General features: G+C 41.0%; 2 long non-coding RNA genes and 1 pseudogene across 2 annotated transcripts; all 3 read left to right on the top strand.

The window, feature by feature from the left end:
- Window positions 1–25: 25 nt before the first annotated feature.
- Window positions 26–4,665, top strand: LOC133220669 (uncharacterized). Its single transcript, XR_009727774.1, has 3 exons — window positions 26–2,742; window positions 3,048–3,175; window positions 4,374–4,665. It is a non-coding gene; the product is annotated as an uncharacterized LOC133220669 (long non-coding RNA).
- Window positions 4,666–9,478: 4,813 nt separating this feature from the next.
- LOC133220668 (uncharacterized) lies at window positions 9,479–11,829 on the top strand. Its single transcript, XR_009727773.1, has 2 exons — window positions 9,479–10,223; window positions 11,015–11,829. It is a non-coding gene; the product is annotated as an uncharacterized LOC133220668 (long non-coding RNA).
- Window positions 11,830–13,363: 1,534 nt separating this feature from the next.
- On the top strand, window positions 13,364–23,928 carry LOC133220704 (growth factor receptor-bound protein 14-like; annotated as a pseudogene).
- Window positions 23,929–24,613: the final 685 nt, after the last annotated feature.

Here is a 24,613-nt window from a genome sequence, read left to right as displayed (position 1 = left end):
TTACCAGACTTGGTGACTTTAGGGCTTCTCTGTTTATGCTGAATGATTTTAAGTCTCAGCCTGTTGAGAACAGGCAGAATCTTTACTTGCTCTGCTGCTGATTTGCCCTGGCCATCGAGCTGAAGGCCTTCCGTGAGGGAGCAGTTGGTCTAAGGCTTGCTCACAGAATTTTCTGCCGTCTAAAAATTATGCCGTCTAAAGATTACACTGAGTTTCTTTCATTAAAGATTTACAAATGCCCTTTAAATCCTAGTGCTTTTAATGTATGAGACAGCTGTGGATGGCCCGGTGCCCAGCCTGTGCGTCCAGCACCCTACAGGACAGAATATGGCTGACCTGAGTGGTCACTGCGTGCAGCTGAAAATGAGTGTGGTGTCACAGGAGGTTATTTGAGGATGAACTGAAAATGTTCCAGGACTTGTTTCTGGGGAGGTCTCCTGTTTCCAGACTGTCCTGGTGCTCTGACAGGCTCCTGGCTGTGTGTTGTCTGTGCAGGTGTCCAGCAGGTCCCTTCCTCTTCCTTCTTTCTTTATGTCCTTTTAGGGTTCGATTTCAGAACTCTCTGGTACCCCAACTTACTGTTTAACTACAACAGCAGTTTGCAGCGGTTTAGTTTCAGAGGTTGTGCAAAGATAGCATTCTTCTGAACCACAGAGTGTGTCTGTCACCCAAAGGTGACGTCTTTAAGCACAGAGTGTGCCTGTTTAAGTCATGGTATTTCAAACCCTTCTTTTCTTGCAGCTTTGTGTCTCAAAGTGCCCAGGCAGGTTTGTGACCTACATTTGTGTTCAGGCTTCCTACAGATACAAACCCGATCAGTGGAATTACTTCAAGCAGTTCTGCAAGCCTGGTGTTAACAGTCCTCGCAAGGTCTGTACGTATCAGGAGGTGATGGAATACTTCCATGTGGTTGCGGTGCTGTGGCAAGTATCCTTTAGTACTTAAGTACTCCACAGCAGTTGAGCAGAGTGTCTCAAACCGGTTCTTAAAGCTCCTGTGTTATGTAGAGCTCCTCAGTAATTCAGCTAGGAAAAGAAATCTGTCTTTCACGGAACTGATTTTGGACTCAAATGTACTGTGTTATTTCTCCCATCTCTAAACCACCTTGCAATTCAGCTATGTTAGTTGTGTTAAATTCTTACTCTTCTTCAAGAGAAAAGGGGGAGGCAAGGAGCAATCGCCCAGTCATTACTGCCTCACCTGCCGATCCAAAGTGAAGAGGTCTTTTCTTTTTTGTCACTAGGAAAGTAAAGAATAGTCTTTTCCCAGATCACATTGAGAGGCTGGATTCTCACATTATGAATATGTCTTTCAGCTCCAGCAGTCAGGTTTGGGGAGGAGGCTACAGAGTGCAGTTTGGGGCATTTTCTCAGAGTGGGTGGGAAGCAAAACCCATGTAGTTAATTCTGCTCTGTATTCAGCATTCCCGGTTTTCCCCTTTTTAGTCTGTTGCTCAAGCCGTACATGGTGAAGATTGTCCTTCGGTGATCATTCCAAGCAGGCCTCATGAATGGATCTATTTCTTACACACATCTTAGCAGACTGTAAGCGTTCACATGAAATCGCAATTCCAGCCTGAAAAGTGTTCTGTGGCAAGATCACAAGGAGCTGGCTCTTACCTGGCAGTGGCATCCGTTCAGTTTTAAACAGTTTGAGAGTATAAAGATTTATCATTATTTTTCCTAGAGAGCCATCCATGGACACTTGGAGTGTGATTGGGTCAAGCTGAGCTCTTTCTTGCTCTTGAATCATCACTGATAAGAAATGCTTTACAGTGCAAACTGTGCCTTCCAAAACATGTGAGCGCCCAACCCAACCCAACCTGTTGGCGTGAAGGAAATGCCACGATTGTAGGAGCACTCATGTGGGCAGCTGTTGAAGTTCAGGTGGTCTTGAGCCCAGTTACAGCTTAACTTGCTTTTCAGTGCTGCACGTAGTGCTGCCTATGCAGGGAGGCAGAGGAATTAAGGGGACAGAAATGGTTTTGTCACTATGGTCAGCAGGTATTTCTGAGTAGACAAGAACAGGTCTCAGAGCTCAGGAGTATCTGTCGCTGACCTAGAAGCTCCTGCAAATAAGGACCTGCTGTTTATTTTTCCATGCTTTAAAATAGAGATCGTGTAAAGCAGGCACAGGCTGTCAAAAAGAGAAAATAATGGATTAAATGATAAAAATTTAAAAATCTGTATGAAAAATGATGTACTGACCCAAAAGAGAGAAAGTCATTTGCAAAGAAGCTCGTATCTTCTTTTAGGCTGCAGCCAGAGGTGAAGATGAGAGAGGGAGGAAAAGAGACATGTTAGTTATTTCCTGAGAATAACTGGGGGGTAGGTATTCCAGGCTGAATATTGAGCCCAGGCATCAGTGCTTATTGGAACCTGATATGGAAAGTGCAGAACTGGTAGATAAAGGTGAAGTACAGCTGTGCAGGAGGACTGACCTGTGCTTCCCTTTGGAATGAAAACGAGGAAGTGGTGCAGCAAAGAGCAAGGCAATGTAAATGAGTATGTGAACATCTGTCCTTGTCTCTTTTATAATTTCTTCCTCCCTCTGTCTAACCAATAGTTTCTGTCTTTTTTTCCATTGCTTCCTCTCCAGGAATGTCTAGGGATAGCGGCTGGTGCTGGAGCTAACCTGGCATATGAGGAGCTGACACTTGCTGTTATGTATTGGTTTGGATGCTAATACTCTTCATGAAGAAGAAGCTGCAGTTTCTGTAGGCTGCCCAGATACTGACAGAGAGTAAGTTCTGCATTCATTACAAATTCTTGAGCTGCTACAGATACTACTGTTGTTCTTTGGGAGCACCTAGAACCTCCAGTTGAAAGCGGTGATCTCACCGTGCCTGAGCTGGGACAAAAAGATCCTGATGTTTAATAGAATGGCTCTTGCAAGAGTTCTCAAAGTCAACATTCCATTAGATAATCAGCTGAAAAGCAATTCACCTTGACTCTGAAATTGTTTAAATATGTCACAAAACACAAGTGACAAAAGTGGAGCTTGATGTGAGGTGGAACATTCCTGCTTGCTTTTGGTATTTTGAATAGCTCTTAAGAGATGCTTCCTGGATTTGTCCATGAGGAATGGTGTGCTAGCCATGGCAAATCAGACTACATCCAAAGGTGGAAGAGGGAAAACAAGAAATGCAACCAATCTCAGGGAAGCTGCAAAGCAGGTTTTACCCTTCTTAAGTGCTTACATGTTGGATTCTGAGACTGTGAAATAATTTAGACTTGAAAAAAAACCAAATCAGAACCTGTTGCAGCAGATGGCTGAGGGTACCCAGACAAGACTTGCTGGTAGATGGTTTCTGTGCCTGAGCACTTGCAAAGTACCAGTAGGGAAGACCATCACTGTGGTATGCAGAAGTGAGCAAGGAGCTAAAAGCGTTAGTGTGCCTCAGAATGACTGTCAGTTTTTAAAACATTCCATTTGGTTTTCCTAGCAAAAATTCGTACCAAGGAAAGATAAAGGAGGTTCAAATTGAAGTCCTCATGCAGCAGGACTCAGGCCAGCCAGTGATGGCCTCAGCTCTTCCTTCCTACAGCAGCCTTTCCACTACCATGGACTGTCCTAGTACTTTGTCATCTCACCTCATCAGCATGCTCCTGTTTTTAGCACGTCTAAAGGTCAAAAGGCAGCGTCCTGGGCTCTGATGGCAAACAGCACCTCCCTTGCAGATGGACAGCAAGCATCTCCAATCCTGGGTAGCAACCAGGATGAGAAAACTAGCTGCAGTAGCCTCCCTTTTCCAGCTGCTCTCCATCCTCAGCCTGTCTGGAGCACAGGGGTACCTTTTCTTTACTCTTGATCTGAGGCTACCACATTCTAGCACCTTACCAGCAGTGCTAACACTCGCACCTTAGGAAGTTTCCTTATTCTGGCATCTGCAACTACATTGTTTGTCCTTTGATAAGAAGAGTCTTCATTTCTTCTTAGGAGAACGTTAATATGGGCAAGTACTTTGCAGGACAGGAAAATAACTCAAAGAAGTCCTTTTGCTTCACTGAGCTGTTTTCTGCTTCTCTGCTATTAGCAGTTCAGGAGTGACAGCTGTTTGGCTCTTGGTGCACTGCAGATCCAAATAGTATGCACTTGTGACATAGTGGTCAGTTTTATCTGGCAGGAGTGAATACTCATAAAGCTCTTTTAATAAAGCTTTTTCCAGGTGTCATGTGGACATTTTTACAGTTGTTTTGATTTGGGGTAACGGTGGTTGATGTTGGCTTGGTCATGGAACTGGGGTTGAAGAATAGTAATATACTCACGACTAGCAAAGATATTTCAGATTCCTTCACTGTGCCTATTTGGTGTTTAAATACATTTTGCTTTTCTGTCTAAAGCAACCTTTGCTCTGGTTTGTCTTTTCTCAGCAGCATCAGTAGTGTCCTGAATACAAGATCAGTTGGAGTAAGAAGTTCTGAAGACTTTGCCATTTCTTGGTACTGGATTTTAATGTAAGATTCTAATGGGTATTTTTATGTTTTTCCAAACTCACTTTGGAGTGTGTAGGGAATTGAAAAACAGATCATGTATGTGTTTGTTACCAAACCTGCTTTTAAACTCTGCTGTAATGTTGTTATGGATCTGTACATGAGGTGAGGATAGCAGAGCATACATGCATACAGTATGGTCTGGAGTAGCTTTTTAATATCCTACCAGGCAGGACCCATCAGCGTGGTAATTCCAAACCTAAAAAATCTTAAGAGACTTTGAAACCAATTGCAGTTGCTAAATGTCATTAGTATCTATATAAAACACATCCCAATTTCCAAATTGATACTAGCAATATGTAAACTCATTGTAATACATATATCCAATCTAACTCCATCAGTCCAGTGCAGCAGGCAAAGCAACTTAAAGAACAAAAACTACTGAATAGAGTTAGCTTTCTCTTGAAATTATTATGCAATAATGAGCAATTAGTAAAAATGCAGCACCAAAACAAAAGAAGTAGCTGTTTTGCTGACGCAAGCATGTAAGTATATGTGCCTAAATGGCAGTTCTCTCTAGATCCTTTACTGAAATCAGGCTTATAGTGCAGACTCTTACAAAGGAGATACTGCTCAACAGATGGGCTGGAGAGAGAACTGACCATTTTGTAAACAGAGTTTCTCAGTCCTGAAGCCAGTTTCCATTTTTCAAATAGGATACTTTTATAAGGAATTCTTGTTACTTTTAAAGTAGTTGGGCAGAATTTTCCTCACACATTTCACCAAGTGACAGCATGCATCCAGTGACTTCTGGGCAAACGCATTAAAGTGCCAGAGTTTGGGTGATGAGAGTGAAGGCCTGATGGTGAAAGGAGGTGGGATTAAAAATGAAATATGGAATTGCTCTGTTGTTTTTATCTTCCTCCCGGAGAACTGCTACTTTCAAGGCTCAGTTGAAGGGAGCCACTCTGTTAAGGACAGTTGTTACCATGCATTCAGTTTTGTTTACTAGGACTCGTGTAAATCTGAAGCTAACTGTAGGTAAAGGTAACTGAAGTGCTTTAGAGAAGAGTCAGGAACTGCAAAACAGCAGCTTTTTTTTGAGGAATACGTTCTGAATTTCAAACAAGCCATTCAGAAAGGGAAAACACATCATGCTGGGAAGCCTTTAAAGTGCTAGGACTTCAGACCAGTTTACAAAGGTTTAACTACATAAACTGATGTTCTTTTCTTGTCCCCCTGCCCATCTGGCTTAGTTTGCCCAAAACATCCGGTTCTGATTGTCTGTGGTCAGACTGATCTGTTTGTTATCTTTAGTCACTGGCTAAATAAACTGGGAACGTTCACAAGAGAAGTTCCTGACCACAGGCAAGAAGAGGGTTTCATTTCTTCTGAGTCTGTTCTAATACAAAATTCTGATGTAACACCTCAAAGTTCTAGAGAAATGAAATGTTCTGGGAAGTGTCTGAGCTGGATCTGGGTTGGATGGAACCATTGTTCACACTGCTTTGTTTACACTGCTTTAGAAGAAACCCACTGAGTAAAAAGGCCTTTTGCAGTCATTCCTTCCTTTTTCTGACTTGCTTTCTGGGAGTGAAATGAGAGCAAACATTTCCTTACCACAGACTTGATAAAGACACTGGAGATGTGAAATGAGAGCAAACATTTCCTTACCACAGACTTGATAAAGACACTGGAGATGTCCTTCCTAGGGGTCCCACTGATGGCTCTTAACAGCTTCTTTTCATGCATCACTATGCCCTGATAATTTTCTACTCTGATGGCTAGAAAGAGTCACTGGTTTTCCTCCTAAAATGAATTCTTTTTTTCTAGGAAAGCTCCTCAAATGCTTCTTTCCTAATATTGTTTCTGTGCAAGCAGGGATTTTAAATGGAGGACATAAACCAGCAACCTCCGCATACAGGCATTTCTCCCGTTTGTGTGTTGTAGACTAGGCCATGGCCTGGAAAAGGCAGTGAGTTGGTGAGCCAGTGTAATGACAAAACCAGACTTGTACTCGTCCTGTTCAGACACCCTGAGAACCTGGTGTGCACAAACATTTCTGGCTGTGTTTGGTGAGATCATGTTTGTTTCTAACAGCAGAGAGCCACGAGGAAATATTTCATAAGGAAGATTTAGAAATACATTTTTGCAAACCATTCTCCTAAATGTGATGAAGTGACCCTCATTTGGAGTAAGAGGCACGCAAGAAAGGTGCTCACACTTGTTCTCGGTGGGTTTCTGTTTCTCGTCTTTCTAGTGGGCTGTTCATCGCAGTGATTGTGAGTCTGCTCTTCCTTGTGTTATGGAGGTTCACAGCTGGGATTCTCTTCTGGATTTTCATCTTTGGCGTGATTGCGATTATAGGTTATGGTAGGTGTAATCCTCCAGCCTCTGAGGCTGTTTTTCCTTATTGCTTAATTTTTGGAAGGAAAGTAAGTGATTACATCAGTTAAATGCTGTAGCTGGGAGAGGTGGTGCCTAGGTTTAGATGCAGTTAAATGAGAAGGGCTTAAATGGCAGTGAAATTTAGTAAGAATCCAGCTGTTCTGATACTTAGTCCCGGATGTAGTAACCTGAACTATCTACCCCCAGTGTACTTAGTCCGCATTCACTTGTACTGATCTTTCTTTTCTGTAGATGTGATGTTATAGCTGGCTAGTGTCGTGTGCTCAGGTTTTGCTTCCCTGACATGCTGAGGAGAAAACACTTCACTTGTCAAAGATTTAAATAACCCCAACCTTGTCTTTGCACTCTTCAAAACTGCTCCTTTGATACTTGTCCTGGGTTTAGCAGTGGCAGTCATTTTTCTCTTTCTTGGTAGCTGGTGCAGGGCTGTGTTTTGACTTTCAGCTGGGAACAGAGCTGATAACAATGATGTTTTGGTTTGGCGAAGGACTTTGTGAGCCTCCTGCTCTGCCAGGGAGGAGGGGAAGCCGGGAGGAAGCAGAGACAGGACACCTGACCAAAACTCACCCAAGAGGTATTCCATACCACAGCACGTCATGCCCTGGATGTAACTGGGAGTTACCCGGAAGGGCAGGTGGACTGCAGGGTTGGAGGAAGTATTGGTCGGTGCTTGATCGGGCTGGGGGGGGGGGCAAGTTATTGGTCGCCTGATGATGGGGTGTTGTATTCTCTTCCCTTGTTATTTCCTTTATCATTACTATTATTGGTGGTAGCAGTAGTGATTTGTGTTATACCTTAGTTACTAAACTGTTCTTATCTCAAGCCGTGGGAGTTGCATTCTTTCTGATTCTCCTCTCCGTCCTTCCAGGAGTAGGGGGAGGGCAAGAAAGGGGGGGAGTGAGTGAGTGAAAGCTGTCTGGATGGGTTAAACCACGACAATACTGATTGATTTTTAACAGGCATCTGGCACTGTTGGTGTGAGTACGACCATCTTAAAGGAATACCTGTATCTGACCTAGCTGTTTCTGATACTGGATTCCAGAAAGACTTCAGAGCGCACCTGCAGCTGAGGCGAACGTGGTTAGCATTTAATAAGTGCCCTTTAAACGTGGTATCTGTTAATGGGTGTTCAGGAGATTCAGTCGCTGTCTTGCTACAGTTTCTGCCTTGTTAAATGTCCTCTAGATATGTTGCCCATAGAAGTAATCAGAATTCTCTTTCTTTGTATAGTACAAAAAATCTACTTTTTCTGCAAAGCAACTAGTGTATGTGTAAGGGGCCATAATGCAGTCGCAGTACTGATAAGAGTGTAAAAGGCTTGTGTTACTAGCATTCTACTTCCCGTGTGTTCAGTTTTCACAATGGGGAAGCAGAAGGCAATAACTAAGACCTGATGAAGATAAGGAGGGGCATTTTTCTCTCTCGGTCTGTTTATGCCCCCTCCTTGAGGGCCCCAGAAATGAGATTAATAACTCTGTGCATCTTTTGTAGACCTGTTTATATTCAGGTCACTGCATTTTCTTGGAGTCTGACCTGAGGCTGTGGAGTGACCCGTCACAAATGTCATCACTTCTGGGTTTCAAAAGTGCTTCAGTGCTTTCTCTTACAAGGGCAGTGTATTTAAAGCAATCCTGCTGGAACAAGAGAGCCTGCAGGCTATGCGTCCCTCCCAAGGGAAGGAGGGGCACAAGAGAGAACAAATACCTGTCAGATACTACTCCTGCTGCTGGTACTACTCTATTAGCAGGCACACAGACACTAACTGGTGATGAATGGCGCATAGCCTGAAACACTGCCTCTCCCTATTGGTAGCTAAATTAGTAGAGCAGTAGTTTACTGCTTAAATCTGCTTTCTCTGCTTTGTATCTTCAAGTAACTGTGTTAGATCATTGAGCTCACGAGCATCTTTACATATTGGTGAGGCAGAGCTTTTTAGCATGCTGGCCCTAGAGAATATTAGGATTTTATTACATCCTTGCTTGTAACTCCCCTGCCTGATTCTTAGCAGCCAATGTGCAGTTTATCCAGAGGTCAGTGTCACTTTCAGATGAGTAAATAGAGGTACTACTAGTTGGGACAAGCTACATTAACTTAACCGGGCTGAACTGGATTGAGACCAGCTTCAAAAGAACCTACCTATATATTCCTTCATGGAGAACCGTATCAGAAATAGGTGCTGAAATGTGTGTAACAAAACCTTTGTTCTGAAGAAAGTCTGTGGCTCTGAGCACCACAGGGGTCACTTGCCACGTGCAGTTCGGATGGCTTGGGGTACTGATGGTACTTGGGATCACAACTGAACATCATCTCTGGCTATCTGGGTCTGGATTCTGAGACTGTGTCAAAGCTGTGGGATCTGAAGCCAATTCCCCTGTCCCTGTGCAAACCTCCAGACACGCCACGGCTGAGGGATACCATCCCTTTGTCTTCCTCTCCTTCCACAGAACTTCTTGTTTCAACAGGAGGAGACAGGGCCTGCTCTGTGTAACCATGCACCACTGCATACCATACCATAAATATATATGGTATATATATTTATATAACCTTACTTATGTGTTCATGTGAAACTTTGAGCCTTGAGACTTTTGTTTGCATTTCATAATTTTTAGGAGGGCACATTTAATTAAGGAGCCAACCCAAACAAGTCTGGGATTCTGTGATTTTGTTCAATACCTTTAGCACTGGATGTAATTCTGAAATGATGGGCAAAATGAAACAGAGATTCCTTCAAGTGCCAGATATGTTGGTAAGGGTAAGACTGGAAAAGTAAATTGTGTTTCCTTTGCCAGTGTCAGGAAAAATGACCAAATTCAGGTTCCTCTTCAGCAACAGCCACTGCATCTTCAGGACCTCCATATGCATCTTGTTCCAGTGCTAGGTAGTGCAGTTAGTTAGTAACTACTGCTTGTGTCATAGCTACAGAAGATCCATCATGCCTCAAACCTTGAATCATGGCAGGTGTGGGCATATATGTAAGAGCACCAAGTTTTTGCACTGGTGCCTCTAACTATCTTCTCTCTGGCTTTTTAATTTCACTGAGAACTAACTGAGTACGTTTCTGGACTAGTTTTAGTTGTCAGTAAAGTTACTCTTTCCAGTTGTCTTCATATTTTCTCAGTAGCTGAGATCTGTAAGGATCCGTACCAGCAGCTGTGGCTATCAGTTGCTCTGTTTCTAGTGACTTTGCTGCTGCAGACTCTAACCAGGAAATTACTAAAAACCTCGTGATAGCCTTAATGACATGATGTGATGTGGCTTTTTCTTTAGATGGCACCATGTCTTGAATACAGACATTTGCTGCCAGTGAATACACCCACTTGCACTGGATGGGAGTCACCAACAGCTCCACAGGTGCGTCGTCAAACCAACATCTGCATAAAGGTAATAGAGAGTAAATCTAACAAAAGAGCAATTTACCTCCTGTCATGCATGTTTCTAAAAGAGGACTTCATTAAAAATAATTTGATCCAGCTTGTGTTTCTGTAATTACATTGTGAGAGCTTTAAGGGTTAGTAGGATTCAAACCACCTTGACTAGAAATCAGCATTAAAGGTAAACTCTGTAAGCTCGGGAAGACATCTTGAAGAGCACAGGAGGTAGCAGTTTGAAAGACAGGACACGTGCACTTGTGTTCAGTAGGGAGCTATTCTGTGATTCTACCCTCTATGGCCTTAGTATTACTGAGCATTTTAAGTTTCTTAAATACATCCTCATTACTCTGCTTCCCTCAGTTGATTGTAAGCCCTTAGCACAGATGGGCAGGCAGGACTGGGGCAGTGGGGAGATGCCCAAAATGCTCAAGTGCAGCATTAGTCAGTGATCCAAAAGTGCTGGTGAGTTTAACTGTACAAAATCTACCCTCCAGAATACTCCCTACCCAAGGGTATGGGGCCCTGGGTAAGGGCTGTCATCAGCCCTTCCTGTCAGGGGAAGGGGTGTGTGAGAAGGAGCCAACTGCCACTGCATGTCCACAATTGATAGGTTATAGGCGCTGCCCCAGACTGGTTGTTTTCTGGCAGTCCTGATGCATGTGCAAAGGCAGTCCTGAACTATTTGGTGGCAACCATCAAAATAGCAGAATCGTGATTCTCAGCTCTGGCGGAATCTCACTTGTGAGATACAGTGACTGTGCTCGGGCACCCTCAGGGGGATAAGAATCCTTTTCCTTGCAGACACTGGACTTGCTGTTTTGTGTGAGTGCAGTGACTAAGCAAACTGGCACTAGTCTATAGAGACATCTGGAGATATTGATACTGGATCTCCTGAGGGAACTGTACCATAGTTGAAAATGAATTGTCACCAAGATCCATGGATTTGTGATGGGCAGGCACTACGGCCTAACTAAAACCTGAAGTGGGCCCACAGCACAGACTTGAAGGATCTCTTCTATCTGCAGGGCTGAATAAGCACAGCACCTTGTAAGGTCAACTCCTCTTCTTATGAGTGTTGTTCACAGTTTGCAGATACTGTGTGAAATGAATTCTTTCTCTATTTAAAAGGGCAAAGTAATTTGTCAGGCGTGTGGCTCATGAAATCTTCACCAGAAACACTGTGTGACTTGTACAAGCAAAGCTGCCTGAAATACAGACACTGAGGCTTCTTCCATCAATCACACTAGGGTTAATCAAATCAGAGCACAACATTCTTTTTCTCTGGAAAACTGAAGTCATAGCCCTGTGTACCTGCTATAAAAGCAGAGTTTCTCTCCCTCATGGGATATTCAAGGCCAATACTCCCACAGATCCTCCATCACAAATGTCCAGCTAAACAGAAGCATACCTTTGGGTTCCTCCTGTGGAAGTCAGGACTGTGTGTGCCATTGTGAAAGCTCAGAAGGCTCTTAGAAAATGGGTAGTCTTGGCTCCAAGAGAGTTTTGTTTTGTTCAGATTATTTTCAGTTGCAGTAGAAAACTTGAGTGTCTACATCAGGAAGACAATTTTTGTTGTTTTCCATTATGTTGTGAAAACAAAATATTTCTTGATATTATTTTTCTTACCTCCATTATCATTTTCATCTCCATGTGCATACAGCTCCTCTGCTTGGATTTGGCTCTGAGTGTGTAATGGATGGGAGCCTAGATGAGAGTTGATTCCCTCTCCTGACTGAGAGACATAACACAGTGTGGTTTTGTCACAGTGAATTTGGCAGAGTCCATGTGTGTATGTTCATGGTGACTGTTTGTCGGAAAGGGGCAGGAAACCATGAGGGTGCAGCTGTTCTATGAGCTTCCCACTTGGGCACACCAGAGTGCCTGGCCAGTGCTCTCGGTGTGGCCAACACTGAGATGATGGGAAACTGCACGGCTCCACGAGTAAACAGTGGCAGAGCTGGCATAAAGCCCCTTGTGTTTCTAAGGGTATAAAAGCAGGAGCCTCTTGTACCTGACTCCAAGGCCTCACCTATGGGTGGATGGACATCATAGGAACTTTCCCATTTACCTGAGACTGCCAGCATCAGCTGCAGTGGGGCTTCCCAGCTGAAGTGTGTGCTGGGAGGATGGTTCAGTGGTGACTAGTGATGTCTTTCTTCTTAATCTCTGTTCTCTCTATGCAGTATTGATTTGATGCATTGGTAATTGTCCTCTGTACTTTACTTACATACATATACACAATTTGTCTTGTACTAACTTACTGTATAGAAATATTTACCCAGTTCGCTTTACTATGCTTGTTTGCTTTAGTGTGCTTGTTTAATACACTGTGCATCTTATACAGCTAGTGTGTGATCATTTTGTGGAGTAGCCTGCCTGTCAGCAGAACACTTGTGTACCCAGCAACCCGCGTATCTCTCTTACGGACACCAGGTCCTGCTGCATTCCCCAAGGTGGAACTGGACGTCTACAAAAAATGGGCTCCCATATACATGATGGAATTAAAAGCAACCTTGGAGGAGACAAAACAGGGAAGCCAGGGCCAGCAGACTACCGCCCAGGAAAGGTAAAGCAGCCTGCCCACCTCTCCTGCTCTGCTTCGCAACTACCAGCCTTTAAGCATCGCCTCTTTCTGCTGGGGCTTCTGACAACACATGACCACCTTAGTGCAGTGACCAGCCACAGGACAGCAGGCCTGCTCCCCTGCCTTGGCCCAAAGCTGAGCAGAGGGAGGCCAAGGAACACATCTTTGCCTCTCCACTAGCTCAACTGTTAATTAATCTCAGCTATAAACACCATACAGACATAGACTTAACTTATTAAAGTTTTCATATAGACCTGCAACAAAATAAAGTTATTGAAATTGAGTGAAGTTTCTATCAAGTGACAACAAAACATGAAATGAAGCAGTGTGAGGAGGGGCATCTGTAGCAAAGATGGGTTTTATTGTTAAAGTGAAAATCAGATGTTATGGGCCAGTGCTGCCCAATGGCAGCTTCTCACAGCGGCAGCTAAATGACAGATGACACAAAAGGCTGTGAGCAGCTGTAGCCTATTATGAGCAAGTGGAAGTGAAGCCAGAGTTAGTGTATGTAAGGAATGGAAGGAGAGCAGAGACAACTTGTAACTCAAGGATGTGGCCAAAGGTTAATGTTGCTGGTTCAGATCGTGGCTGATGGCAAGGCCGTGAAAGCAGCCCTGGCTCAGCTGGAGGAGTTCACCATCTGGTTGCTCAAAGGCATGGTGCATTTGGGTCGCTCCTAATGCTATCTCTTGTAAAGCCAGCTCGTTTCAGATGTCAAAGGGAGAAATAGCAGAAATGTGTGAGGACTTGAAAGGTGAAAAGTGAAAGGGAAGTCAAATTATCTACCTGTGAAAAGGATGAAAAGGTAAATATTAAGTTAACAAAAGATGCAAGAGATCTGAGGCTTTTTTCTTTCTCCACCTGTGTTTCTCTGGGCAGATCATGTACTCCCCAACATAGAGGTATCATTGCACCAGTGAAAAATTCTAAGCTTGAGACAGTCAATGGTTAGTTGAGAAGCTTTCAAAGAAGTGTGTTGGTTAACCAGTGCATGGAACCAGCTGTGGAGTGTGGCAGACATGCAGCTATGACTAGCATAAGCAACTGTGGTTGATCAGAGACCTTACTGTTTCTGTTGAGTCATTCTTCTGGGTACTGTGAACCCAGGTGTAGCAGGGATGCTTTGTTGATATGAAGCAACCCTACCAGTAGTTCATTTTTATTAGAAATGTAGGTCACTGGACATCGGATGGTCAAGGGAATATTAGCTTCAAACTTGTCCAGGCCTTGAGAAAACTTAGAATCATGGAATTATAGAATAGTTAGGGTTGGAAAGGACCTTAAGATCATCAAGTTCCAACCCCCCTGCAGGGACACCTCACACTAAACCATGCTACTCAGGCTTCGTCCAACCTGACCTTGAGCACCCTCAGGGATGGAGCATTCACAGCCTCCCTGGGCAACCCATTCAAGTGCCTCACCACCCTTACAGGAAAGAATTTCTTTCCTGTATCCAGTCTAAACTTCCCCTGTTTAAGTTTTAACCCATTACCCCTTGTCCTGTCACTACAATCCCTAATGAAAACTCCCTCCCCAGCATCCCTGTAGCCCCCTTCCGATACTGGGGGAGATCTCCATGCAGCCTTCTCTTCTCCAGGCTGAACAGCCCCAACTTTCTCAGCTGATCTTTATACAGGAGGTGCTCCAGTCGCCTGATCATCCTCGTGGCCTCCTCTGGACTTATTCCAACAGATCCATGTCCTTTTTATGTTGAGGACACCAGAACTGCACACAGTACTCCAGGTGAGGTCTCACCAGAGCAGAGTAGAGGGGCAGGATCACCTCCTTTGACCTGCTGGTCACGCTCCTTTTGCTGCAGCCCAGGATACGGTTGCTTTCTGGGCTGGGAGCGCACACTGAAGCCGGTTCATGTTCATTTAATTATCAACCAACACCCCAAGTCCTTCTCCACAGGGCTGCTTTGAATCTCTTCTTTGCCCAACCTGTAGCTGTGCCTTTACTTCATAAGTAATGATCAAATTCTTGGCTGGTTCATACTTGCATGACTGTATTGAACTCCCCAGCTGCAAGTCTATCCATAAAGTACCCCCTGAGCTTACCTTGATAATGAAATAAACACTTTAAATGTGGACTTTTAGCCATACCATATTGATACAGTCGGATTTAACTGATATTCATACACAAAGTGGATAGTTAGGTAAAAGCTGAGAGGATTTATTCTCTATGACTGGCAGTTATTCCAAAAACAGTTTGCTGGGTTTCTAGTGTAAGGAAAGCAATAGAAAATAATGTTGGCATATATTGCTCCTGCTTTGCAGCACACTGAACCCCAAGGCCACTCTTACACGTCAGCAGCAATAGAAATTACCACTAGAAAAACAGCACTAAGGGCCAAGTGCTGGTGTAGGAAACCCTCTTGCTTCCAGAAACTGCTGATGTTTTCTCAAAATCTTTACGGTTTTCAGTAAATGATTTATCAGATTCCACAAGTTTAGGAATGGTAGTAAGGCAAATGTGAATTACTGGATCAGAGAATTTGCAGTGTCTTGCAGGGCATGGAGAGCTTCAATTTTACATCTAAAAGAGATAGGAAGTTTTATACTTATTTTTCTTGAACTTTGACACAAATTGTTATTGTTAGAGAGCTTTTTTCCAGATCATGTGATACCTTTTCCAAGTGAGGCCCATGCAGCTATAAGCCACTCTGAGATATTACAGGTATGTAATCTTTGAATGAAGATGAGCCAGCATAGCTTTGAATTTCCCATTGCCCGTTTCTTTGCCACTGTTGGATCTGTTCCTAGGTTTTGAATAACTCAAAATATGGTTAATATTTTTTTCCCTTGCGAGATATGAAGTGGTGTGTCCCTTCCAGGCAGTTACTGTATGACTGCACTTGGAAACTTATGGATTCTTTCAGAATCATGGAGCGTCAAAACAGAAGATGAAGTGAAAACGGTTAATGGCTTTCTTGGGTATTTCAGGTGAAAGACCCTGTTTCCTTAAAAAGGTGGAGTGCTGCAGTACTTGGCATATACTTAACAGCAGGCATTGGTAGAATAATGAGGAAATGGTAATGTGATACAACTGGATATAAAAAAAGGCTTAAATGGTTAAAATTAATGAGTAGAAAATTTAGACTGACTAGTATAATTTGTTAGCTTGAAGGCTACTGTAGCCTTTGGGGAAAAAAAGGTAGGTCACTCAGTCATCTTTTAAGCGGACACAAGATTTAAATTTACAGTGGAAATAATTTCACAGAATGACCATATCAGGGATCATCGTCTTACTTCCCAAAGAGGGGAAAAATAAGTAATAAAGGTGGAAACATACTCATCGCTCTTGTTTGCATGTCACTAGAAAAATTAATTAATAGAAGAACTTTCATTGGTCTTAAGACGACAAGCCTATGTGTGAGTTTTGGAGAGAAAGACTGGTTGGAAAGGCAACATAATAACACAAGATTTTTAAGGTAAAACTAGAAGAAATATTAAAGCTAGGTTGTTGAGGGGTTTTTTAGTTATATAATAAATTCTACTTTAGCATTCGCCAGTAAATGAAAAACATTAAACAAATAATTCTCAAGACATTCTTCTGTATTAAAAAGTTATATCCTTATAAAAATGGATGTTTAGTCAGGAGGTTAAGCTAACCCCAAATGGATTTAAAATGTTTCAAATTAAATATAATTGACAAATACAGAACTAGATTATGTAAATAGTTTTTACAAACCTAAATAAAAAAGATTTAATTTCTACAGATGCTGCATATCTAATGAAAATGGGTTCGCTTTTGCTACCCAAATAGCAAGTAGATTTTGCAGTCTAACATAAACATTTGATTTAGGTGCTCTTGCCCATATACGATATACAGCGAATGTGCAGAGCTTGTGGGTAAGATTAAGAAACATTCTAAATAGGCAATGGTTACATCCCATTTTGATAGATGGAAAAATCTGTTGTGAACGCTCCTCTGTTGCTATTTTTTGATGTATTGTCTCTTTAATTGTATTTTGTTCAATAAAACTTAGGAGGCATAAGGCAGAGAATACCTTTGTGAATTGTGCGGTCGTCACGCACGTTTCGGCAGAAGCTGTTGGGTCAGTTGTTTACAGCCAGTCGCTATATCCTTGGAAATTTTCATTAAGACAAGTTAACAGTCTTGGTTATTATTTGTGATGTGCTTGGTCAAGTATCAGGAGAGACATTAGTTTTAACAGCTCAGTGCTTACAAGTGATTAAAAAAATCACTTCTGATACTTTTACAGTTTTTTGTGGATTGAGCAGTGAGCAAGTAAAATATTTTTCAAATATGTTTTTCTTGACTTTCATTGAAAGTGCATATTTTGGCTGATGGCTTTAAGTCAGAACATCTGAACAGCCTTAAAACAAATAATCAAACCACAAAAACCAGTTTACCTGTCCTCTGTCCATTTAGCATATGCTAAGAGAAATTACTAGGTCTACCCTATACCAAATGTCTGTGTGTGCCAAAGAGAGGTTTGACCTATAGCCTAATAAAAAAGTGTGTCACTATTAGATTTAGAAGCCATATTTGTTAGAATATGTTAGGTCTGCTGAGTAAGAAAAGTGTTTTTCATGACAGCACTTCTGGTTTGAAGCTCTTAGAGCAGAAATCCTGGGAAAGACACTTGTGCAGGCTGCGAGCCAAGCACTCCTTTTGTGTTAAGCAGAGATACTAAAGCCTAAAAAGATGCTGTTCTTTTTTTTATGTAGATTGACTCATTTAGATTTTCCTAAAACTTTCATTTGACTTTGTTTATGGAGTTAAAATACCTCTTCAGCTCAGCCTTTATATTTGCTATCAGTGAACCTGTTCATTCATGGCAAATGGGGAGATTATCAGACTGGAACACCTACCAGAACCTACCCTTCTGCTTCAGTGTGGCTGAAATAGGTTAAACTGCATTTGCACACAGCTGTGTGCCAGCAGCACTGTAGACAGATGTACCTAGTCTTACTGTAATGTAACTGTTCAGGTGAACAGCAGTGAAGCTATGCAAATGCATTCTTTGTTGTGAGCTAGGGCACTCCCCTGTCAAGTGAAGCCTGCCCATGTTACTGCATTCACACCAGCTGAATTTAGACTGCAAAACAGGAAAACAATAAATGTGAAAGCAACCTTGTGTTTCTTGGTTGAACTGCATTATTTAGTGTCTAAAGAACTTGGTGTGCATCCAAAATCACATTCATTTCATTATTTTGCTGCAGGCCTGTACTGGCCATTCCGTCTCTTGCCCGGTCGTCTTTTGCTTTGTGTCCTCTAATCAGATTTTCTGGAAGTGGCAGTGGACAGGAGGAAAATGCAGCAGTGGAAACTGCAGATATCAACCGAAAAACCCTTTGTTTCCTACTTCTATACAAGTCTAGATAGAATTTATGATACTACAGACCAGCCTGGGGCAATTTTCCTTGAAGAGCTTAGTAATGACATTGGTTCCTTTGCATATATGGAAATTGAAGGATTCTAGGTTAGTATGCTTAGATGTGAGTCATTGTTCTGAGCAGTTTTATTGGAAGAAGACTAATAAAAATGAATGCATTTAATGGAATTAACATAAAGTTAATGTGATTGCCAGCTTTTAATGGGTACTTCTGCAGTTTTTTTCTGCAGACTGAGTAAAACTGTGTACTTGGTCTTTGCTAAGATAACAGTATCTTGCTAGGCAACACTGACAATGTCTGGTTGAAATGGCTGAAGCAAAGCCATTGAATATCTTGAGCAGCTGTCTTGATGATTGGCCCAACTTCCAGTTTTGGCTCCTAAAGCTCCTGCTCAGGCATCACTTCAGGTCGCTTCTTTGTCTCCTCCTTTTGAAAATGGTTAACATCTACCTGACCCGCATGGGTTTGTGATTCAGTTTTTGCAATTTCTTTGCTGAATTAATTTTAGCTCAGATCGGTTCCTTTATCTCATTTGTAACACAGGAGGAAGGAGAGGTAGCTTTTTTTTGTTTCTTCTTCATCTGTTGGTAGCATTCATTTGCAGTTTTATATACATAGGGTCTGAGGCATGGGATCAGTACTTCTTAACACTGGTTTTGTTGCTGAAGTCACCATATTGCATAACTAATGCTCGCATTTCAAACTGTATGTTCTATATAAACATGTAACTTACTTAGCATACCTTGGAGTTGTGTAACATTCTACACATCTTAAGTCAGAAGTACTCTTAATGGGATTAGATGCAATCATAATTGAATTACCGTGGTGTGATACTGGATTTACGGGTTTATTCGCCTTAGTTCTGTCTGAGTATGTTAGTGAAATAGAAAGCTGGTTTCAGGTGGAAGGAAAAATGCATAGCTGATGTTTTCTTTCAGATGTTCCTAAGCTCCAGAACCTATCCTGAGCTTCATGGTTATTTGCATGCAAAGCAGCAGGGGAAAAAAATCCTGGAAAGAACTGTACTTTCTTTTGAGAAGATCCGGCCTTTATTTTTCCACTGAAGGTACATCTAAGGTAAGGGGAAAAAAAAGGGGAGAAAAACATAATAACATAATGAAGTTAGAGCAAATGTGTATGTATTTAAAATCTGTTCTAATAACAAAAAAATTAATTTCAACTTACAATGATAAAAAGGAAAAAATATTTATTATAGGTAAAATGTAGAGCGATATAAAATTGGAAAAGTATTGTCTTAGAAACAGTAATTTCTTTTTGCCTAACTTTGCTTCATTCAGATCAATATTTTTTTCCAGTCAGTTAACAGAGTACTCTTTTATAATGAGTTTTCAACTAGTAGTTAAAATGCTCAAGTGTAAGTAGGTGCTTTGAAAAGGGGTTTTCTTACTTCATTATGTAAAAGAAAAAAAACCCTGTGTATGAAGGGATTTTACAGGAAGATTTTGCAAGTTCTCACATTTTGTCACTGTACAGTTTTCCATTTTACTACTTCAACTTTTTGGTGGCAGTTCTTTAAACCTGATAATGTTAAACAGGATACATTGGAGTTGAGACACCTTTTACGTAAACCACTTAAAGTTTTTTCTTGTTCTGAATTTTCTATGTTAACTGCCAGGGTAATCATTGAGCTGCTTTTGTATCATTCAGCAAATGTCTTTTGTTTTCTTGCTTAACCTAGTTCATCTTCGAGGATGGAGATAATGGTCAGAAATAGTAGTGGACAGTTTTCAGATTATGAAAGTACCTTTTATTTTGATGTTTGAAATGCATAGAGCTCTCAAAACTTGACTCCTACTGTAATATTATTGTGGCTTGAATTTAGCGGATATTTTCCCAGAAGTGTCATCACTTGTACTTTGGTTTTTCTCCCTCTATGGAAGAATGAACTCTTTCACTAGTTTGATGTGGTTTTTCTCTGCATTATGAAATCAATGCTGAGTTGTCTCTTTCTAGATTTCATGATGTCAGAGTTAAAACTACAGTATGTTAAGACTATTTTGGAGCAGGATAACTACTCCATGTCCTGAGGGACATATCTGGAGGGGCTGGCTAAAAATAGTCTAACTATAGTACACTGCTCTTCTTTTTAGGAGGCAATGCATCTGCAGTTTTTCTGTGAATTCAGCCACAGTGATACATACATGTCTTTGACAGGCAAAAAAATTTCTGGAGCACCAACAAATCGTGGATACTGCTTTAAGGTACAAGCTTATTATTCGGATACATATTAAAGTAAACCACATTTTTTAGGTAAGCTGAAGATTCTTTAAGGTTTCTGAAAACAATATTCAGCTCTCTCTTATAAAATAGGAGAATTAGTGGCTTTTCTTTCAACAGGTATTGTGTTCAAGATGCGCATTAATGCTAACAAAATGTGCTGTGGCCATCTAGCCTAACAAATCAGGAGGAACCCGAGACCTGAAACAGCTCTGTGCAGATGATGAACAAAGTAGGACCTGTTGGATGACAGCAATTCAGTTGCTTAAGGTATTTTTTCTGTGTGGAGTTAGCTTCTTGCTTAGGTTTCCTCTCTGAAATTTTGATACTCTGTGGTAGAGGAGTATCTAGGTTCCCATGCAATCACGATCTCCATTTTCTACTCTGAAATGTGAAAGCTTATTGTATTTCATTCCAGTAAATGGAGACCAAATTACCAAAATAATTGTAGTGCATGGGATGATGCCTTGAAGCCTCAGTCCTGCAAATACTTAACTATAAGCATATGCTTGTGTGCAACCATATTGAAGTCATTGAGGTTGTTGATTAATATTGAACAAACCAGCAGGAACACACAAGAATGTTTTTAAAACGTGTCTATGTGTGACCAAATAGGAGTAGGTCATTTGTCGTGTTAAATGGATAGTATTTAATGCGGAGTGTACTTTTATAAAGACAGCAGCAACAATGATGATAATGTGCATTTGCTTATCCTAAGAGCATTTGTCCCTGAGTTTTAATGGTAAACAAAAGCATGTGCAATCATTTACATCTGGGAAAAGCAATTTACTTGGCTTAGGTTTATAATGTAAAATGCTAAGCATGTTATTTTCTGGTTTTAGTATGGGACGCAGCTGTATCAGCATTACACGCAATCATATCAAGGTAGAAGTGGCTGCAGCCCTTTGAATGTAACACCTCTGGTATGTCCCATGGTAGCTCCATGAATAAATACATGTTTCTGCCATCGTGGTATTTTGAAGTAACTTGTGTCAGTTGTACTACTGGCCTGGTCCTGCAAATCTTTGCATGTGCAAATGTTTGCCGACATATTTAGGGCTGTCAGGGTTGACTATAGAGCTAATTAATTACGTAATGCAAATCAGGTAGTTCAGACCAGTTAAGAGGCTTTTTCCCTTTGTCACATCATGAGTCTTTTGAGAGTTCATTGGCTTATTATCGCAGTCAAAAAGAATGGAAAGAGAATTTTGGAAACAGAGCAGTGGAACTATAGATGCATTAAAAAAGGAGCAAAGTGTTTAAGGATACACATTCTCTAAGTGCTGAATAAGAAAGCTGTAACAAATCCTTTTTGGTGTACAGTAATACTTCCATTTTTTTTAAATATGAAATGTTAAGTACTTGAGATGAATTTCAGTTGATGCAATACTTCGGAGTATTTCGGAGGAACACTGTAATTTGGCAGAACTGGATTTTGGAGGACAGCAGCCCATACTAGATGGTGTGTCCATCTCCTCAGTCAGATAGTTGGGAATGGATCAGGCTGTCCTTTTCTTAATATGTTATCCCAGTTCTTTATGAGTCATTTGGTTTCAGACCTTTTCATTGATGATTTGTATCACTTTTGTGTTTTTTGTTGGCTAAATTGAGTAAAAATTACATGTTTCAAGGAATCGTGACAGTGATTTTATGGTGGGTTTTTTGAGCTTTTAATGTAGTTCTTGCTGTTAAAATGCCTAAAACATGCATTTGCCATTAAAGGTATGAAAAAAAATAGTTTTCAGTGATATTGCTAATGAGCATGGTTTCAAAATTGTGATTAATGCATAGACCATGTCTTCCCTTCCTGTTATGTGAAGATGTTACAGTAGACAGCTGCTGCTTTTATAGTGGATCTTGGAGCCATTACCAATTCTCTCTTCTCTTACGCCACTGCATGCTTTTTACCTCACATAGCTTCTAATACAGGCAGAATCTGTAACCAATATTAAGCATGGCACTGTTTTTCTGCTTGTGCATAATTCATGAATTAAACAGCAGATTGGATAAACTTGGGAATTAAGTGCACAAGCTAGGAACATACTTCACAGGGGAACCACTTCCATGTTTCACATTCCTCAATGACTCACAACCATGTCAGCTACAAGGAGTTCTCTCCACTCTCCTAAAAACAAATGTTTTCCCTAATTTCACCTGTGTTTTTTACTTTAGCGAAGTTCTTTACAGGTTACAGTTACTCAGGCAGACCTTAGATTACAGTGTCAAGAATTACAGTGAGCTGTAATTTCTAGTTACATTCACGCTTCTAACCAAACAGGAACAAAACAGAGCTGCTTTGGTTTTGGACTGGGAAGCTTTGCTAGCCCTACAGAAATCTGGGCCTCTTGTGTTCCAGATGTTACTTTAACTTGCACAATGCTGGAATGTTCTTTTAATCTTTTGATACTCCAATGCCCACCAACCTTCGAGCCATTACAATCTGTATTAAACTTGATTTTGTAGATCTTGGTTTCTGGGAAATATTTTGGTGCATTTTAAGACTGTTTTGTCAAACTTTGGTGGTTTTATTCTATTGCTAGAAACGATCTTCACGAGGAGAAAAAGTATAACAGATCTACAGTTGTTAAGTCTCTAAAATCCAGTAAACTTTTGAGTGAAAATTTATATTAAAAATATATAAATTTGTGAAATTTATAATGAAATTTTCCAAGTCTTTGTTGATTTGATGGTTATGTATAAGAATTTTTATATTCTCCTTTTTTTGTTACTTGGACAACTTCACAATTTCCTGACCTGTTTTGACGTGCAAAGGGCTTGTTATAGTTAAATATATAAATAGAGTTTTGGGTAAATTGGTGCACTTATTGTCCATTGCAGTAAGGCAAAAAGATGACCTCTCCTGCCAGATTCTAGAATTGCAGTTTGAAGCAGCACTGGAATTGCAAATGCTCCCTTGGGTTAAATGAGTTTGGCTCTGACGCAAAACACTGCAGGTACTTGAAACACCCCTTACAAAACACAATGTTTTATCAGAAGCTGACTTCTAAATGATGGATGTTTTAAAAAATGAACAAACTGAATCTAGTTTTCTTTGTTGCAAAGAAGCATTTCAGAAAGTTCTTTGGTAGCAATGGATTTCTCAGGACACAGAAGCAGAATTACAGAAAATTCAACAGAAGCCCTTTAAGTTGCCATTGAAGAAGGATGAGTATGGGAGGTATCAATCCCTTTGCTTTACCAGGATAGTATTTTCTGGGTTCTTTTTGTTTGTTTGATTGTTTTTCTAACAAAAAAATAAAGCTTTTAAATCATGTTTTTGCTTCTCTCTCATACAGAGGAGAGGTTGCTTATGACTCAACCCACACGGTAGTCCTATTGCCATGTCTAACATGGGTATGTGTGAGTTAATTGCCAGAGAAATGCAGTAGCTGGTTCTTTCAATGAAGGCAAAACATATTTTAAAGATCTTTATTTCTATAGCTATACACAGATCTCATTCGTGGTTTCGTCATAAACTACCTAGAGAAGAGGCTCAGAGACTTATTTTGCAGCATGGACTAAGTTAATTCTTTACATAACTCTTCTGAGACACATTTCTAGTCAAAAGCTACAGTTTTAATGTACTTCTTACTGAGGGAGGGAAATGGGAGAAAAAAGAGTTTGCACTTAGGTGATAGAAGTAAAAATTATTTTATATAGGGCTATCTGGGGATCAGTTGGTTTCTGGTTTATATCTTCTGGAAGCAATAAAATGGTGATCTAACACTTTGATTCTGTCACTGGCGGTTACTTATGTCCGCTCAGAGCCAGGCACTTGAGCTCTGTATTTGCACAATATTCTCTGCGAACTGTCAACTTTGGCATCAGTGTCTTTTGTATCTCTAATTAGTGATGACAGAATGAAAAAAAAAAAAAAAAGCCTGAAAATGTTATTCTGAGATGAGCTGTGCAGGGACAGCCATTGAAAAATGTGTGCTTTTCCTCATAAAATGACTTAAAAAAAATCATATTATCCCCTAAAGGTAAATAATAAATGTTAGGATAAGACTTTTTTTTCTCTCTCATTGTCCTGGGTTCAGCAGTAGCAGTCATTTTTCTCTTTCTTGGTAGCTGGTGCAGTGCTGTGTTTTGACTTTCGGGCTGGGAACAGAGCTGAGAACAAAGATGTTTTGGTTTGGCCAAGGACTTTGCGAGCCTCATGCTCTGCCAGGGAGGAGGGAAGCTGGGAGGAAGCAGAGACAGGACACCTGA

Source organism: Neopsephotus bourkii, unplaced genomic scaffold (genome assembly GCF_033783945.1).
Source record: "Neopsephotus bourkii isolate Nb327-2 ecotype Australia unplaced genomic scaffold, CSIRO-AGI_Nbou_v1 NB_1468, whole genome shotgun sequence".
Taxonomy (NCBI): Eukaryota; Metazoa; Chordata; class Aves; order Psittaciformes; family Psittacidae; genus Neopsephotus; species Neopsephotus bourkii.
This window is presented reverse-complemented; position numbering and strand designations above follow the sequence as displayed.